Below are 17,070 nucleotides of genomic sequence, written 5' to 3'. Positions count from 1 at the left end.
CTGTTGTTGTTGTTATATTTTGGGAAACTGCGAGGATTGCTAATTTAAGTAATATATACATCCGCGTATAGCATAAGCACAGATGGTCGAGTGGTCTGAGCGGGATACTTTTTACTCGACTCCAGGGGTCATTAGTTCGAGTTCAATTGCGGGTTACTTTTTTTTCCTTTTTTTAAATTTTATAATTGTTTTTTTTTTACTGGAGATTTTTCGGTCCAATGTTGAAATTTATCAATATAAAGCATTAAATGAAAAGATTCAATACATTCCAAAGTCTTTGAAAAGGCCCCTTCAAAATGAACTAAGCAATATTTCAAAGTGTATTTTAATCATATTCAACACACAACATTATTATGTTTTCTTTTTCCTCAATAAATTGATATCATAATACCATTTGTTTTTATTCATTGATCATTCAACTTATTAGATTCTAAACTAAAGAGTGTGTTTGTAGTAAATAATCATTTTTATAAGTGATTTTTTTATATAAATAATGTCCAAAGTGTATTTCATGAATCCCTATTGAAAGCCCTATTATACCTATTCCTTCTCCTACGAAAAACATAGGGGTCTAAGTGTCTAAAAGGGGTCAAAGTGTCATCTTTAAAACAAGAACCAAAGGGGTCGAAGTGTCAAGGGGTCGAAGTGTCTGACATTCCTAATAATTCGGCTTGGCCATCCGACGATTCTGCCGGGAATTTTAACTTACATATTTGTTAACTAACACAATATCTTACAGAACTAAAATGAATTCATATTTTGTTTTCTAGAATGTACATTTCCAAATCCTTTACTTAATTGGTTTGTTATCCCTACCTAAGACTTAGTTGACAATAGATTTTGTTGTCATCGGAGATGGGTACGACTGAAGTGCGGTCACCAGACAACTCGTCCCAAAGCCAACTCGCCCCAAGACAACTCGCCCCAAAATATGGTCACCTCGCCTCAAATTTTTTGGACAACTCGACCAAATCGAAAGACAACTCGCCCCAATCGAAAGACAACTAGCCCCGAATGAAATGACACTCCGAAAAGAATTATTTTGTTATGTATAGAGTACTCTTTGTGGGAAAAAAACATTTTATTACCATTTAGACTTTAAAAGGAATGCCGAATACACAAAACGAATAATATTTGGGAAACACAAAAAAAAACAGAAAATTATTAAATTCATAATTTATAACAATTGCATAATCAAGATACTGACATTTTGTTATTGAAAACATACAAAGCATCAAGTACGGTATATGACATGACATAAATAAAAATAGTTAAGATCTCACAGACCGTCAGAGCACCTGCAGGATGGTCCCAGACAGTCTGCCAAGGTGTCAAGACCGTCGGGGCACATGAAGGAGACTCCAAGACAGTCTATGACTGTGCCAAGACCGACTGGGAACCTGCAGGAAACTCCCAGACTGTGCCAGACAGTCTCTAAAAACGTCTGGGCACCTACAGAAGACTCCCAGACAGTCTGCGACGGTGCCAAGACCGTCTGGGTACCTGCAGGAGACTCCCAAACGGTGCCAGATTGTCTCCCAGACCGTCTGGGCCCCTGCAGGAGACTCACAGACAGTCTGCGACGGTGCGAAGACCGTCTGGGCACCTGCAGAAGACTCGAAGAGGGCACCAGAAGTCTCCCAGACCGTCGGGGCATCTGTATGAGACTCAAAAACAGTCTGCGACGGTGCCAAGACCGTCTGGGCTGCAGGAGACTCACAAACGGTGCCAGACAGTGTCACAGACCGTCATGGCACCTGCAGGAGACTCCCAAACGGTGCCAGACAGTCTGCCAGACCGTCGGGGCACCTGCAGGAGACTCCCAGACAGTCTGCGACGGTGCCAAGACCGTATGGGCACCTGCAGGAGACTCCCAGACGGTCTCCTACACCGTCGGCCTACCTGCAGGAGACTCCCAGACAGTCTGTGACGGTGCCAAGACCGTCTGGGCACCTGCGGCAGACTCCCTGACGGTGTCAGACAGTCTCCCAGACCGTCGCGGCACCTGCAGGAGACTCACAGACAGTCTGCGACGGTACCAAGACCGTTTTGGACACCTGCAGGAGACTCCCAGAAGGTGCCTGACTGTCTTCCAGATGGCCGGGGCACCTGCAGGGGACTCCCAGACAGTCTCCGACGGCGCCTAGACCGTCTGGGTACCTGCAGGGGACTCCCAGACGGTGCCAGAAGTCTCACAGACCGTCGGGGCACATGCAGGAGACTCCCAGACAGTCTGCGACGGTGCGAAGACCGTCTTGGCACCTAAAGGAGACTCACAGATGGTGCCAGAATTCTCCAAGACCAACAGGGCACATGTAAAGGACTCCCAGACAGTCTGCGAATATGCCAAGACCGTCTGGCCACCTGCAGGAGACCCCTAGACGGTGCCAGACAGTCTCCTAGACCGTCGGCCCACCTGCAGGAGACTCTCACACAGTCTATGACGACCGTCGGGGCGCCTGCAGGAGACTCACAGACGGTGCCAGAAAGTGTCCCAGACCGTCGGGGGACCTGCAGGAAGCTCCCAGACAGTCTGCGACGGTGCCAAGACCGTCTAAGAACCTACATGAGACTCCCAGACGGGGCCAGAAGTCTCAAAGAACGTAGGTGCACTTGCAGGAGACTCCCAAAAAGCCTGCGACGGTGCCAGGGTAACGAAGTTTTACTATTTGCATAATGTTTCGTTTGTTGAATTGTATCTTGTATTGCTTGTGTTTAATGATCACCATCGAGTCATTCATTACTTGTATTTGTGTAATATTAATAGTATTGCTATTAGATTAGATTCGATACTTTACTTTCAAAGAATTGACATCAAAAACGAGTTCCCTGAACCACAAGAATTCTTCCACGATATAACAAATTAATCCGTCCGACAGAGAATACCCTTGCCATTTAGTTTTACACAAGATTTTTTTTTTTATTTCTTATAAAAACAAGCACACTAATCCCGCAATTTATACGTTATTTCGTTCCATGGCTTTATTTGCCAAACATCTGGTAATATATTTATTCATTTCTTTAGTATTATGTCTTGAATGAGTCCGTGTTTATGGGAGAAATTCTAGATCGCGAGTTTATTCTGTTAAGGAGTTGTTCCAGTATATCTAATTGTACGAAATATATACTAATATTTGTATGAAATTAATATAATGAAATCCCATGGCGGTGGTATTGTCGTTGAAGTACTGATTCCCTGTGTGGTATTGGTTTGATGCAATTGAAGTACTGATTCCCTGTGTGGTATCTGTTTGATGGGGTGTAAGGTAGAGCGTTATATGAAGTCGCGGCGAATGCACTTGCTTGAATGCGAGTTTGGGTTGGTAGCCTATCCGCCATAATCTGACACTTTTCAGGGTGATCGCTCACAGAGTTTGGGGATGCATTCTGCCTTGTGCGCTTCTTTCCGCCTTTATTTTGTCCTTGCTTTTGACCTTTTTTTGTTATCGGTTGATGAAGAGATCTTAGTTATAATTACAAACATTCATTGATGCACGAAGAATTCGGGGCGATCAACTTGATAAACACTGAGATAATAATCAAATTCAGATATGCTATTCTTTCAAGAAGATTACGAATTTCTCAGAGATTTTCAACTCCCACGATGATCAACGATTTTTACGATTTCTAAAGAAATCTCATGATGCTAACTATAAACCTGCCAAACTTCGCAAACGAAGAGATATGAATATTTGTTTATAACCCAGCAAACATGCCCATATCGGCCCGATATTGGCTAAATGACGGCATATCGGCAGAGGTTTGCCGATGTTGGGCCGACATCGGACCGACGTTTATGTTAAACAAAAAATTTTTTTTAAAGATAAGATCCTTTTTGTAATGTTCAATATTAGTGGGGCAGGTATAAAACCCGGAAATATCCGGAAAACCCGGAAATCGTTTAGGTAAAACCCGGAACCGATATAAATGGTTATAACCGCATTAATATTCGTCCGATATTAATTATATTGGTACCGTTGTAAAGAAGATCCTCTACAGATTCTAACCATATCAAAATATTTTATGGCAGGGTCGTAGTCGGTCTGTAAATCGCGGACAAAGTCGGCCTGTTTTAACGTTTTTTTTACACACGCAAATGCCGTAAAGAAAACCCGGAACCGATATAAATGGTTATAACTTCATTATTATTCGTCCGATATTAATTATAATGGTACCGTTGTAAAGAAGATCCTCTACAGATTCTAACCATATCAAAATATTTTATGGCAGGGTCGTAGTCGGCTTGTAAATCGCGGACAAAGTCGGCCTGTTTTAACGTTTTTTTACACACGCAAATGCCGTAAAGAAAACCCGGAACCGATATAAATGGTTATAACTTCATTATTATTCGTCCGATATTAATTATAATGGTACCGTTGTAAAGAAGATCGTCTACAGTTTCTAACCATTTCAAAATATTTTATGGCAGGGTCGTAGTCGGCCTGTAAATCGCGGACAAAGTCGGCCTGTTTTAACGTTTTTTTTACACACGCAAATGCCGTAAAGAAAACCCGGAACCGATATAAATGGTTATAACTTCATTATTATTCGTCCGATATTAATTATAATGGTACCGTTGTAAAGAAGATCCTCTACAGATTCTAACAATATCAAAATATTTTATGGCAGGGTCGTAGTCGGCCTGTAAATCGCGGACAAAGTCGGCCTGTTTTAACGGTTTTTTTACACACGCAAATGCCGTAAAGAAAACCCGGAACCGATATAAATGGTTATAAATGCATTATTATTCGTCCGATATTAATTGTAATGGTACCGTTGTAAAGAAGATCCTCTACAGTTTCTAACCATATCAAAATATTTTATGGCAGGGTCGTAGTCGGCCTGTAAATCGCGGACAAAGTCGGCCTGTTTTAACGGTTTTTTTTTACACACGCAAATGCCGTAAAGAAAAAGGGGTTATAAAAACATTATTATTAATTCGATATTAATTATAATGGTACCGTTGCAAAGAAGAACCTCCACTGTTTCTAACCATGTTAAAATATTTTATGGCAGGGTTATTGCCAACCTGTAAATCGCGGTCAAAATTGACCGAAAAATACCGTTTTGTTTTTGTACACAAAACAATGTCTTGAGGAAAACACATAAAAGCTAAAAGGGGCTATAAAAGCATCCTTTTTCTAACCGACCATACATTTTTGGTACCGTTGTTATGGTTTTCTTCCACTGTTTCTAAATATGTAAACAAATTGTGAGAAAGCATAATATGAAATAAGGCGATGCATCAAAGCGAGCTCAATTAATCTGTAATAGAAGAAACCACGGACTCTAGATGACAATATACAATATACGCACCGTGAAGAAACTAACACACAACTTATATACAGATAATATTTGAATTAAATCATTAAAGGCACTTCCTAGCAGAAGAACCTGGAGTTCGTAAAGACTGTTATAAAAAATAAGGAAATGAACTTTCAATTATTACTTTAATCAGCAATTCAACAACAAACGGGCCATATTAAAGGGTTTCATGTGACCTAATGAACTGAACTGTTAGCCCAAAACCCCGCCCAAAACAGATTGTCATACTATCCGTTGCCAGCCTTGCAACCACAATTTACCTACGAAGGTCAGATCGGGATTCGAACCCGAAACCACCCATTAGCCATCTAAATAAGATATGATTCCGGCCTGGGTTGCTCTACCAATTAAGCTATTCTGACCTTTTGAAAAATATATGGGTAAACTGCAATTCTGTTGAATAGCATGATTAACTTGCTTAGAAAAACTTTTACAAAGAATTACATGTACATTTCATTGAAATTGTTTTATGATTTAGAACGATATATTGTCAGTTCAAAAGGTCACACGAGGCAATGTTTGAAAAGCCCACAAAAGCTTCCGTTTGTAAAATGGTGATAATTTGCCGACTGTGTAGTTCATATAAACCCTTATTTTGCACAAATCTGGAAGAAACATATATGGATCGAAAACCAACTGCAGATAAGAGCAACAGAACAACCCTTGTAACTAAATAACTTTTTTGTTTTAAAATCGCACAAAAGCTGCTGTTTGTAAAATAGATAAAATCACCTTATGTCGGCACACATCTGAAGTATATATGGTTCGAATACCAACTGCGGATAAGAGCAACTAAACAGTCCGGGGCAATTGCACTTTACCGGTACGCAATATAACCCAAGCCCTTATAATTAGTGTCAAGTTGCGCAAATTTCGGAATCCATGATGGCAGCGTACCGGTAAAGTGCAATATAGCCAACATAAATAAGGAGTTAAAGCGGGACTGCACGATTTGTGTCAAATATGTTAATCAGCAATTAAACAACAAACAGGCCATATTAAACGGTTTCATGTGACCGGACGAACTGATGAACTGAACGGTTAGCCCAAAACCCCGCCGAAAACAAATTATCACACTATCAGTTTCCAGCCTTGCAACCACAAGTTTACCTACGAAGTTCAGATCGGGATTCGAACCCGAACCCACCCATGAGCCATCTAATGATACCGGCCTGGGTTGCTCTACCAATTAAGCTATCTGACCTTTTGAAAAATATGTAGGTAAACTGCAATTCCGTATAATAGCATGAATGACTTGCTCAGCAAAAGTTTACAGTTATTCGCACATCCCCGCTCATAGCAAAACACAATTGACTAACATAAAATCTTTTTCTGTAAATTAATAAATCTTTAATCGAAACATCTTCATTCCTTTCGGTAAATCTAGTAACCGTTTATAGATATATAAATATAGTTACGTAAAACAATGACACTGCGATAAGATGCACTAACGCGCATAATATAAAATGGTTTAAGAAATCAAGTATCACCTTTGACCAGGTCGGAAATTAACTCATTAGCAATGGTTACCCACGCTTGATTTAAAACTAACAGACCCTAATAACAACGACAATATTTACATAGCTTACAATTAAAGACTATATTAGTTATAAATTATGTCAACCCTCCTGAACATCAACATACAACGGACAGTGAACGAGTACATGTATTTCATCCTCGATCTTATCTGTACAATGAAAACAAGTTCTGTTACATAGCTCATTATTTTCATTCCGGCCGGTCTCGAGCCTGACTACTGAATATACTAATATTCGCGAATATAAACCCGAGTTCACAGAAATGAATGCTATTTACATTATTATTTCATGTTTCAAAATCAGTGTGCACTTAATCAACTAGATCTAATAATTAGCACTTACTCATTCGTACAATAACAAAAAATCTGTAGAAATTAAGACTCGTTTCATGAAGACTGAAATAAAAATCATGATGAGAGCTCGAATATACGAATTTGAGTTTTTTTTTGTGAATTTTACTTTAAACGAGAACATTGAACTATGAATGCATACTAATTCGTTGCTCTCTCTCTCTCTCTCTCTCTCTCTCTCTCTCTCTCTCTCTCTCTCTCTCTCTCTCTCTCTCTCCCTCTCTCTCTCTCATGTTTTTTTTGCAGTTATTTCAGCTTGTGGTCTTGTTTACAGTAGACGTTTAAAACGATTTTACTACTAGCGAAAGACAAGTGAGTCTTTCGTTGATTTTTTTGTTCTAAAAAGTGCTTTCTGCAATGCGTGCTTATACTTTTGTAAGATACGCTAAAAAGAAGTACAATTCCTTTAAAAAAAATATGAATCATTTTCTGCACACGTGAAATGCAAATTATTTCATTGTGAATGAGATGCTAATAGACTGATGTAATGACAGCGATGAATTGAAAGAATCTGTTTGTCTTACATGTACACTATACATGAAAGGAAGGTATCATTGATCTCGTTTATTTTATATATATTATTATAAAAAATTATTCCGTTAAAGGCATAGTCAAACGGAAAAACTTTTCATGGTTATTATGATATATCATTTCTTCACTTAAATGAATGATATATCTTTGGATAGTTGTCAATTTTGTGATTTAAATTTGAAATGTCATAATATGTAACGTCTCTTACAGAGTATGTTATATATACGATTTTGTAGTGACTGTCATGTTTTATACAAAGCACACACAATGTTCCCATATCCGATTTTTCATAATTTAAAGTCAAAAGTTTCATTTGGTTGCATCAAAATATCACTCACTACAAGTTGGTTTTTAACTACTTCAAAAAATGAAAATGTCCCTTTAATTGACTATGGGCGATTTGACACCATTGAGTTAATGATGTTAGTACAGATGACATAATAGTTTCAGATTTTAATTCGCACCTTTCGCTTAACTCAACGTTCAATGGCACGCGCACTTATTATTGTAACTAATGCAAGCTAAAATTAATATGTGAATACTTTCTAAAAAACCACTATCCTGCGAAAATGGATCTTATTTAATTGTGGTTCCCTCTTATGTTGTCCGTCGACTTTAAGAATAATGTGTCAGTAATAAAAGTATTGTACAGATTCACATGCTTTGTAATAAATGAAAGATGCAAATGTGTCCAATGCATCTTTTCCAGTGCGCTTAATGTAGCTTCTTTACCTGTGACTACGTGCTTATTTTTTCGAAGAAATGAAAGATTCAAATGTGTCTTATTGATATAATACTACATGCTCTACTGCCAGGGTCATGCGAAAATGGATCTTATTTCTTAATATCCAACTTCACACTTAATTAGCGCCGTCTTTATTAAGGCTATGTCTATTTTAAGAACAGATTACGGGGCGCCCAGATTACAGTGAAATTTATACTCATGTGCAACAATGATGTGGGTCCACTCTCGTTGTTTATTTTAAATGTACATAACAATTTGGCAATAAATGACATCAGTTATTTTCAGTAAATCCAATTTGTTCATAACAGTAGCCAGGTGCCTGAGATAGAGCTGATAAATAGGGATAACCACAGCGGGTGGCTAATACACAGTGTAGACTTCCCCTGTTTTATTATTTGAATTGTTTTTTATCTGATTGGCATTTATGAAGTGTATTAATTCGGGTCTGTTGGCGATCATTTTATGTGCAAAACTGTGTTTCTTACATAATTTCAATCGTTATGCTTTTAAACACAATTTCATGAAACCATTTAATTAAATAGATTGGCGCGTTGGAACATGAATTATAAATCAAGCTGAGTGGTATCAGTTTTTAAATCGCATAACTCGCTTAAATCAACGTTCAATGTCACGCACGCTTAACAAAATTATAAAAACATCACGTGATTCATTATATTTGTTTAAAAAAAGTATGTACACATATTATATGTAATACATTGGTATATTTGATGTATAAAGCGCTTTATCTTTGCAAAATTCTACATTACATAAAGAAGTATCGTATTTGTTAAAGTGAACATGCTTGACATATTTATAATGCATTATTTGTAGTACAAACGGAATTTGACCTTTAACTTTATGCAATCCACAATTTTTAGCGTCGTATTGAAACAGTAGCAGACAACAGGCATCAGGTTAATAAGAATAACTGATATATTTATTGAACGTGAATAACATCACAAAGTAACATGTTTTGAAATTACAAATAATAGTATAACATTATTCATCTATCAATGGTCATTAAAAGGTATGTTTAAAAGCAAAAAATATCAAAATGTTTACTTCATTCTGAAATCGTAAATGCTGTACAGATTAAAACTTAAATTTACGGATCATTGTAATTTCCTGCAACGATATCTATTCATACGACACACGAACATTAACACGGATCTTAATTAAGCAGACAAATGCTTCTGTTATTCACAAATTCACACGAGCCGCACTTTTATAAAGGATAATAACTGAATATACACTTATATTTGCAAATGCAGCAGCATCATACTAAAACAAATCCCAGAAGAAAAAAAATAAATATCAACCGACAGAACTGACAGAAATGATTCGATGTACGATGTAAATCAAAATTTAGTTTAAGTAATACGACACACAGAAACTTTTTTAGTTTACGGATCATTTCGGCTTAGAGGACTGAGACAGTCATGTAAAATATCGAATATAATATATATGTTTTATAAACAACTGGTAGCAAGTTATAAATATATCGGCAATATACCAACCGAAAAGCACTTCATGCTGTTTATCATCTTATACGTAAATTGGTGTATATGTTTTAAGTATTTCTAATTGACGTGAAACTCTTAAATAGAAATTGCAGCATGACTTTTAGTTTTTGTGCTTTGTATTAATAATACAGATAACATGACGCCAGGGACATTTGAAGAGTTGGATATTTTATTTACGATGGAAGAAATACGAAAGGCAATACAATTATTGGGAATAAATAAATCTCATTCGATTGATAATATTATATACGAATATTTTAAAGGGGCCTTTTCACAGATTTTGGCATTTTTTAACTTAATCATTAAATGCTTTATATTGATAAATGTAAACATTGGATCGTAAAAGCTCCAGTAAAAAATCAAGAATAAAATTAAAAAAAGGAAAAGAACATTGCCCGGACCAGGTTTCGAACCAGTGACCCCTGGAGTCCTGCCAGAGTCCTGAAGTAAAAACGCTTTAGCCTACTGAGCTATTCCGCCGAGTACATATACTTGAAGTATTTTATACCTTATATAAGCAATCTTCGTAGTTTCACAAAATTTAACGACAAAAACAGAACTCTCCAAATTATTCAATCGTTTCGCGTTGCAACGCTTTATAATTTTTAGGTTTTAAAATCGTCAAAAGATGCATATAATGGCTATATTAGACCATGGTAAATGTTCAGTATTACTGTTTCCTCACAAATATCATAACTAAAACGAAAATTTGCGAATCTGAAACAACTTTTTTCAATTTTGTCAATTTACCAAAGCGTGAAAAGATCCCTTTAAGGCGGGAAAGGATGTGCTTGATACACCACTGGAAATATTATTTAATGATATTCTTGAAAAAGGGTCATTTCCCAAATCTTGGTCAAAGGGAGTAATTATACCTATTTTCAAAAAAGGAGATTCATTCGATCCTAACAACTATCGAGGCATAACGTTAGTGAGCTGTTTCGCCAAACTGTTCACAGTCGTAATAAATGAACGGCTTAAAAAGTGGGCTATTGTAAATGATACGCTCACAGACGCTCAGTTTGGATTCAAAACCAATTATAGCACTGTGGATGCTATTTTCCTACTAAAGGCTTTTATAGATAAACAACTCAGTTCTAAAAAGAAACTATACTGTTGCTATATCGACCTTATGAAATGTTATGATTTAATATATCGAAACGGACTATGGTACAAGCTTATTAAGAGCGGAATAAACGGTAGATTGTTAAAAATTATTCGGTCTATGTATGATGAAGTGAAATTATGTGTAAGACATATGGGGACGTTGTCGGATTTCTTTAATTGCGAAGTTGGATTATTGCAGGGGGAGACAATCTCACCTATACTATTTTCTCTTTTCGCTAACGACATCGAACTCTTTTTGAGTAATAACAATGAAAACATGATCACGTTGGACCAGCTATCTATTTATTTGTTATTGTTTGCGGATGATGCTGTAATTTTTTCAGAAACACCAAAAGGATTGCAAAAATCTTTAGATAATCTATACGAATATTGTGAACGATGGAAGTTGAAAGTCAATGTAGAAAAAACAAAAGTGGTCATATATAAAAAGGGAGGAAATAATTCACAGAACGAGCCAATTTTTTATAACAATGAGCAAATAGAAATGGTTCAATCATTTAACTATCTCGGCATTGTACTTTCAAGTGGTGGATCATTTTTACAAACTACTCAAGCTTTATTCGATAAAGGCTTAAAGGCTATGGGGTCGCTTTTTGCAATCACCAAAGACATGCATGTTCCTGTTAAAATAATGTTAAATTTGTTCGATTCTTATGGTACGTCAATACTGTGTTATGCATGTCAGGTTTGGGGGTTTGTAAATGCTGATGATATTGAAAGAGTTCACAGAAGATTTTTGAAACGAATACTGGGTGTCAAAATGAGTACCGCTAATTCAGCTGTGTACGGGGAACTAGGGCGATACCCATTATATATAAATCGCTATGTACGAATTATAAAATATTTCATAATATTGTATACTGTTAAACAAACTAATTGTATATTATATAGTACACTATGTTATATGAGAAATGGTACTGACAATATAATACGATGTAACAATTGGATTACCAAAGTACGAGACTTACTTCAAAACACTGGTTTTGTAGATGTTTGGATGTACCCAGAATCAGTAAATGCACATGTATTTATTCCTATATTTAAAAATAGACTAATTGATATGTACATAGGTTTGTGGCTAAATGATTTAAACGTTAAAAGTTCATTAACTTTATACAAAGAATTGAAACATCGATTTGAACTATCTGATTACCTTAACATAATCCAAAACTTTAATTTAAGAAAATATATATCAAAATTAAGACTTTCGTCCCACATGTTAAAATTGAATCTGGGAGACATACACATATTCCTAAAAACGAACGCAAATGTAATATATGTAACTCGAATGATATTGAAGACGAATACCATTTTGTAATTGTATGTCCTCTTTATACAGATATAAGAAAAATGTATATTGACAAATTCTATTATAACCGACCTAGTATGCATAAATTTATTCTTTTGTTAACAAATAATAAAACCAAAGTCCTAAATAAACTCGCGATATATTGTAAAAATGCTTTTAAAATGAGAACTGATACATTGAATGCAAACGTTGAGTAATTCGATGGCCTTAGTGCATTTTTAACACCTTTTTATGTACTAGTTTGGTCACTTTCGCATTACTATGCATGTGCTTATTGCTTATATATTGTCAGTTTTGTATATGTAACGATGAACTGTAAATGTTCAAGTTATATGAATAAACTTTCTGTTCTGTTCTGTATTAATAATAGCGATTTTAATCGTTCCATTAAAACCATTTATTGCGCGAGCATCGAGACAATTTTGAGTTAATGATGTTAGCACAATTCAAGCTGACACAATAGTATCAGTTTTTAATTATGTGTAATTTCATTCGCACCTCTCGCTTAACTCAACGTTCAAAGGCACGTGCATTTTCACACTTTATTAGCGCCGTCTTTAATCTGTTCTATCTCTATTTAAAGAACAGATTAATGTGAACTTAATTAACACAATTATTTTAACTAATGCAAGCTAGAATTAATATATGACTACTTGCTATACAATCAGTATCATTCGAAAATGGATCTTATTTAATTGTGGTTCCTTCTTTGAACTTATGCTGTCCGCCGACATTTAGAAATGTATTGCTTCAGATTCACATGTTTTTTTTTTTTAAGATATGAAAGATGCAAATGTGTCTTACTTGAATTGTTTTCTGGTCTTTAAGCTATCTTATATATGTGACTACGTGCTATTTTTTTTGGAGAAATGAAAGATTCAAATGTGTCTTATTTATATTTTATCCATGTATCATGTGTATTCAGTGTCATGCGAAAATAGATCTTATTTCTTAATTTCCACCTTCACACTTTATTAGCGCCGTCTTTAATTAGTTCATTAAATTAATTAATTTAATATAATGTGCAACGGTGAGGTGAATCAATTCTCGTTGTTAATTTAAAGTAAACACCACTTCAGCAATAAATGAAATCAGTTAATTTGGCTGTAAATCCATTTTTTTTTCAGTACAGAAGCCATGTTCCTGTGTATTGAGCTGATAAGATCACCACAGCAAGTTGCTAATACACAGTGTAGACTTAAATGAAATCGGTTATTTTGACTGTAAATCCAATTTTTCCAGTACAGTAGCCATCATGGCCATGTTCCTGTGTATTGAGCTGATAAGATCACAGTAGCAGGTTGCTAATACACAGTGTAGACTTCCCCTGTTTTATTATAGTATAACATATAACATAACATATATTTATTCTGGCATAAAATAGCACAATGCATACTTATAGCCAACAATAGAATTATAGCGTGAAAAGTGAGAGGAACATGAAATATTACAAACATCAATCTGAAAAGGTTTAACATAGATGTAAGTGCTGTGCAGGCAAAATTTGCATAGTACATAGAACATAGTACAATAACAAGTTAAGTATTTGTTATTTACCTGCGTGGAATAAATGACGTGTATTCATTCAGGTCTGATGGCGTTATGTTAAAGGTCATTTAATGCGAAAAGCTGGTTTTCTGACATAATTTTTCAATCATTTGAATTTAGAAAAAATTATGAAACAATGAACATATGTGTAATTTAATTCGCAACTCTCGCTTAACTCAACGTTCAATGGGACGCGCATAGTTCTTTTTATAAATTATGTACAAACATAACTTGCTATACATTGTTTTGTTTATTTACTCAAGTACCAGAAAGAAACATTGTTATGTATAAAGCGCTTTACTTTTGCAAAATTCTACATTAAATAAAGAAATATCGTATTTTTGTTAAGTGTACGTGCGTGATATATATTCATAAAATTACAGTTTTTTAAACAATCGGACTTTAACCTTTAATTTGATGCAAATGAAAAGAAGAACTGCCTTTTTTATTTTTAAACTTAAATCAATTTTTAAAGAAGTCATTATTGACTAAACAAATATGTACATTTTTTCAATCCATTAAAATCGGCCCTTATAGTTTACTTTCATGTATATATAGAATAATTGAGTGCTTTTCGGTGTTTCTGTGCTGGCGCGATAGTGCTTTTCGGTGGCAAATAAAAATACTATTGTGCTTTATCTTTACACTTAAATCAATATTTAACAAAGTCATTTATGACTTAATTAATACGTACATGTTTTCAATCCATTATAAACGGCACTTATAGCTTACTTTTATGTAAATATGAAGAAATTGAGTGCTTTTCGGTGATTCTGTGCTGTCACGGGAGTGCTTTTCGGTCTTCACATAAAGTGCTTTTCGGTCGGTATATTGTCGATATTTATCCAATTTTGGGCAAAATGTAGTATAGACATACAATCATATAACCATTAATTAACTAATTAAACCCGTTAACACACACTAGAAACGATATATTGCATATATATATAGCGAGAAATTGAGTGTTTTTCGGTTTTACACAAATAATCAGACAAGTACTTTGTCTGGCTATGTCCCACTACTAAAGCCATTGTTAGTAAATAAAATGAAACACAACAATTCGAGCACAAGGTCAATTAACACACTTTATATCAACATCGATTCATAAAATGTTTATATGATTTATATAGTGATCAAAGCTAGACTTGTATTGCAGTTATGATTTTTTCATAACAAAAAACTTCTTATTTAAGTATTCGGATCGGAACGGTTTGACAACAAGCTGTATATCTACCTAAGTGATGATTTTATCACCTTTTCCGGGTAGTCCTATAGGCATTTGCGCGTGTAAAAAACGTTAAAATAGGCCGACTTTGACCGCGATTTACAGGCTGAATCTGAACCTGCCTTAAAATATTTTTACATGGTTAGAAACTGTGGAGATTCTCCTGTACTACAATACCATTATAATTAATATCGAGTCAATAATACTGTTTTTATAACCCCGTTTACCTTTTCCGGGTTTTCCTTAAGGCATTTCTGTGTGTAAAAAAACCCGTTAAAACAGGCTGAATTTGACCGCGATTTATAGGCGGACTCTGACCCTGCCATAAATTATTTTGACATGGTTAATAACTGTGGAGTATCTTCTTTACAACGGTACCATTATAATTAATTTCGGACGAATAATAATGCATTTATAACCATTTTCGCTTTGATGCTTCGCCTTATTTCATATTATGCTTTCTCACAATATTTTTTACATATTTAGAAACAGTGGAAGAATACCGTAACAACGGTACCAAAAATGTATGGTCGATTGGAAAAAGGATGCTTTTATAACACCCTTTAAGCGTTTACGTGTTTTCCTCAAGACATTGTTTTGTGTACAAAAACAAAACGGTATTTTTCGGTCAATTTTGACCGCGATTTACAGGTTGACACTGTCCCTGCCATAAAATATTTTAACATCATTAGAAACTGTGGAGGTCCTTCTTTGCAACGGTACCATTATAATTAATATCGGACGAATAATAATGCATTTATAACCATTTATATCGGTTCCGGGTTTTCTTTACGGCATTTGCGTGTGTAAAAAACCCCGTTAAAACAGGCCGACTTTGTCCGCGATTTACAGGCCAACTCTGACCCTGCCATAAAATATTTTGATATGGTTAGAATCTGTAGAGGATCTTCTTTACAACGGTACCATTATAATTAATATCGGAAGAATAATAATGAAGTTATAACCATTTATATCGGTTCCGGGTTTTTTTTTACGGCATTTGCGTGTGTAAAAAACCCCGTTAAAACAGGCCGACTTTGTCCGCGATTTACAGGCCGACTACGACCCTGCCATAAAATATTTTGATATGGTTAGAAACTGTAGAGGATCTTCTTTACAACGGTACCATTATAATTAATATCGGACGAATACTAATGCAGTAATAACCATTTATATCGGTTCCGGGTTTTCTTTACGGCATTTGCGTGTGTAAAAAACCCCGTTAAAACAGGCCGACTTTGTCCGCGATTTACAGGCTGACTACGACCCTGCCATAAAATATTTTGATATGGTTAGAATCTGTAGACGATCTTCTTTACAACGGTACCATTATAATTAATATCGGACGAATAATAGTGAAGTTATAACCATTTATATCGGTTCCGGGTTTTCTTTACGGCATTTGCGTGTGTAAAAAAACGTTAAAACAGGCCGACTTTGTCCGCGATTTACAGGCCGACTACGACCCTGCCATAAAATATTTTGATATGGTTAGAATCTGTGGACGATCTTCTTTACAACGGTACCATTATAATTAATATCGGACGAATATTAATGCAGTTATAACCATTTATATCGGTTCCGGGTTTTACCTAAAAGATTTCCGGATTTTCCGGATATTTCCGGGCTTTATACCTCGCCATATTAGTGAATCCATTTGGTTAAATAACGTTTGAATAGGTAGCATATTATAAAATTGATATTTATAGGACAATGTCGGCCCGATGTCGGCCCTTTGTTATAAACATACTTATAACTCGACAGTTTAAAGTATGATGTCGGCCCAACATAGGCCCGATATCATAATTAACACTCAAGAGAAAAGGTTACTTTGATTATTTTCGTTTT

At 35.5% G+C, this 17,070-nt stretch overlaps 1 protein-coding gene across 1 annotated transcript in view; it reads right to left on the bottom strand.

Moving 5' to 3' along the window:
* LOC127876293 (transmembrane protein 179-like) overlaps positions 1-904 on the bottom strand; it is a 35,067-nt gene extending 34,163 nt beyond the window's left edge. The window contains exon 1 of the mRNA XM_052421421.1: positions 817-904. The gene's annotated coding sequence lies outside the window, so the exon portion shown is untranslated. The remainder of the gene's footprint in view (positions 1-816) is intronic.
* Between the last annotated feature and the right edge of the window lie 16,166 nt (positions 905-17,070).

This window comes from Dreissena polymorpha, chromosome 4 (assembly GCF_020536995.1).
Source record: "Dreissena polymorpha isolate Duluth1 chromosome 4, UMN_Dpol_1.0, whole genome shotgun sequence".
NCBI classification, from domain to species: domain Eukaryota; kingdom Metazoa; phylum Mollusca; class Bivalvia; order Myida; family Dreissenidae; genus Dreissena; species Dreissena polymorpha.
The sequence above is the reverse complement of the archived record's forward strand: the minus strand, read 5'-3'. Positions and strand labels throughout refer to the sequence as shown.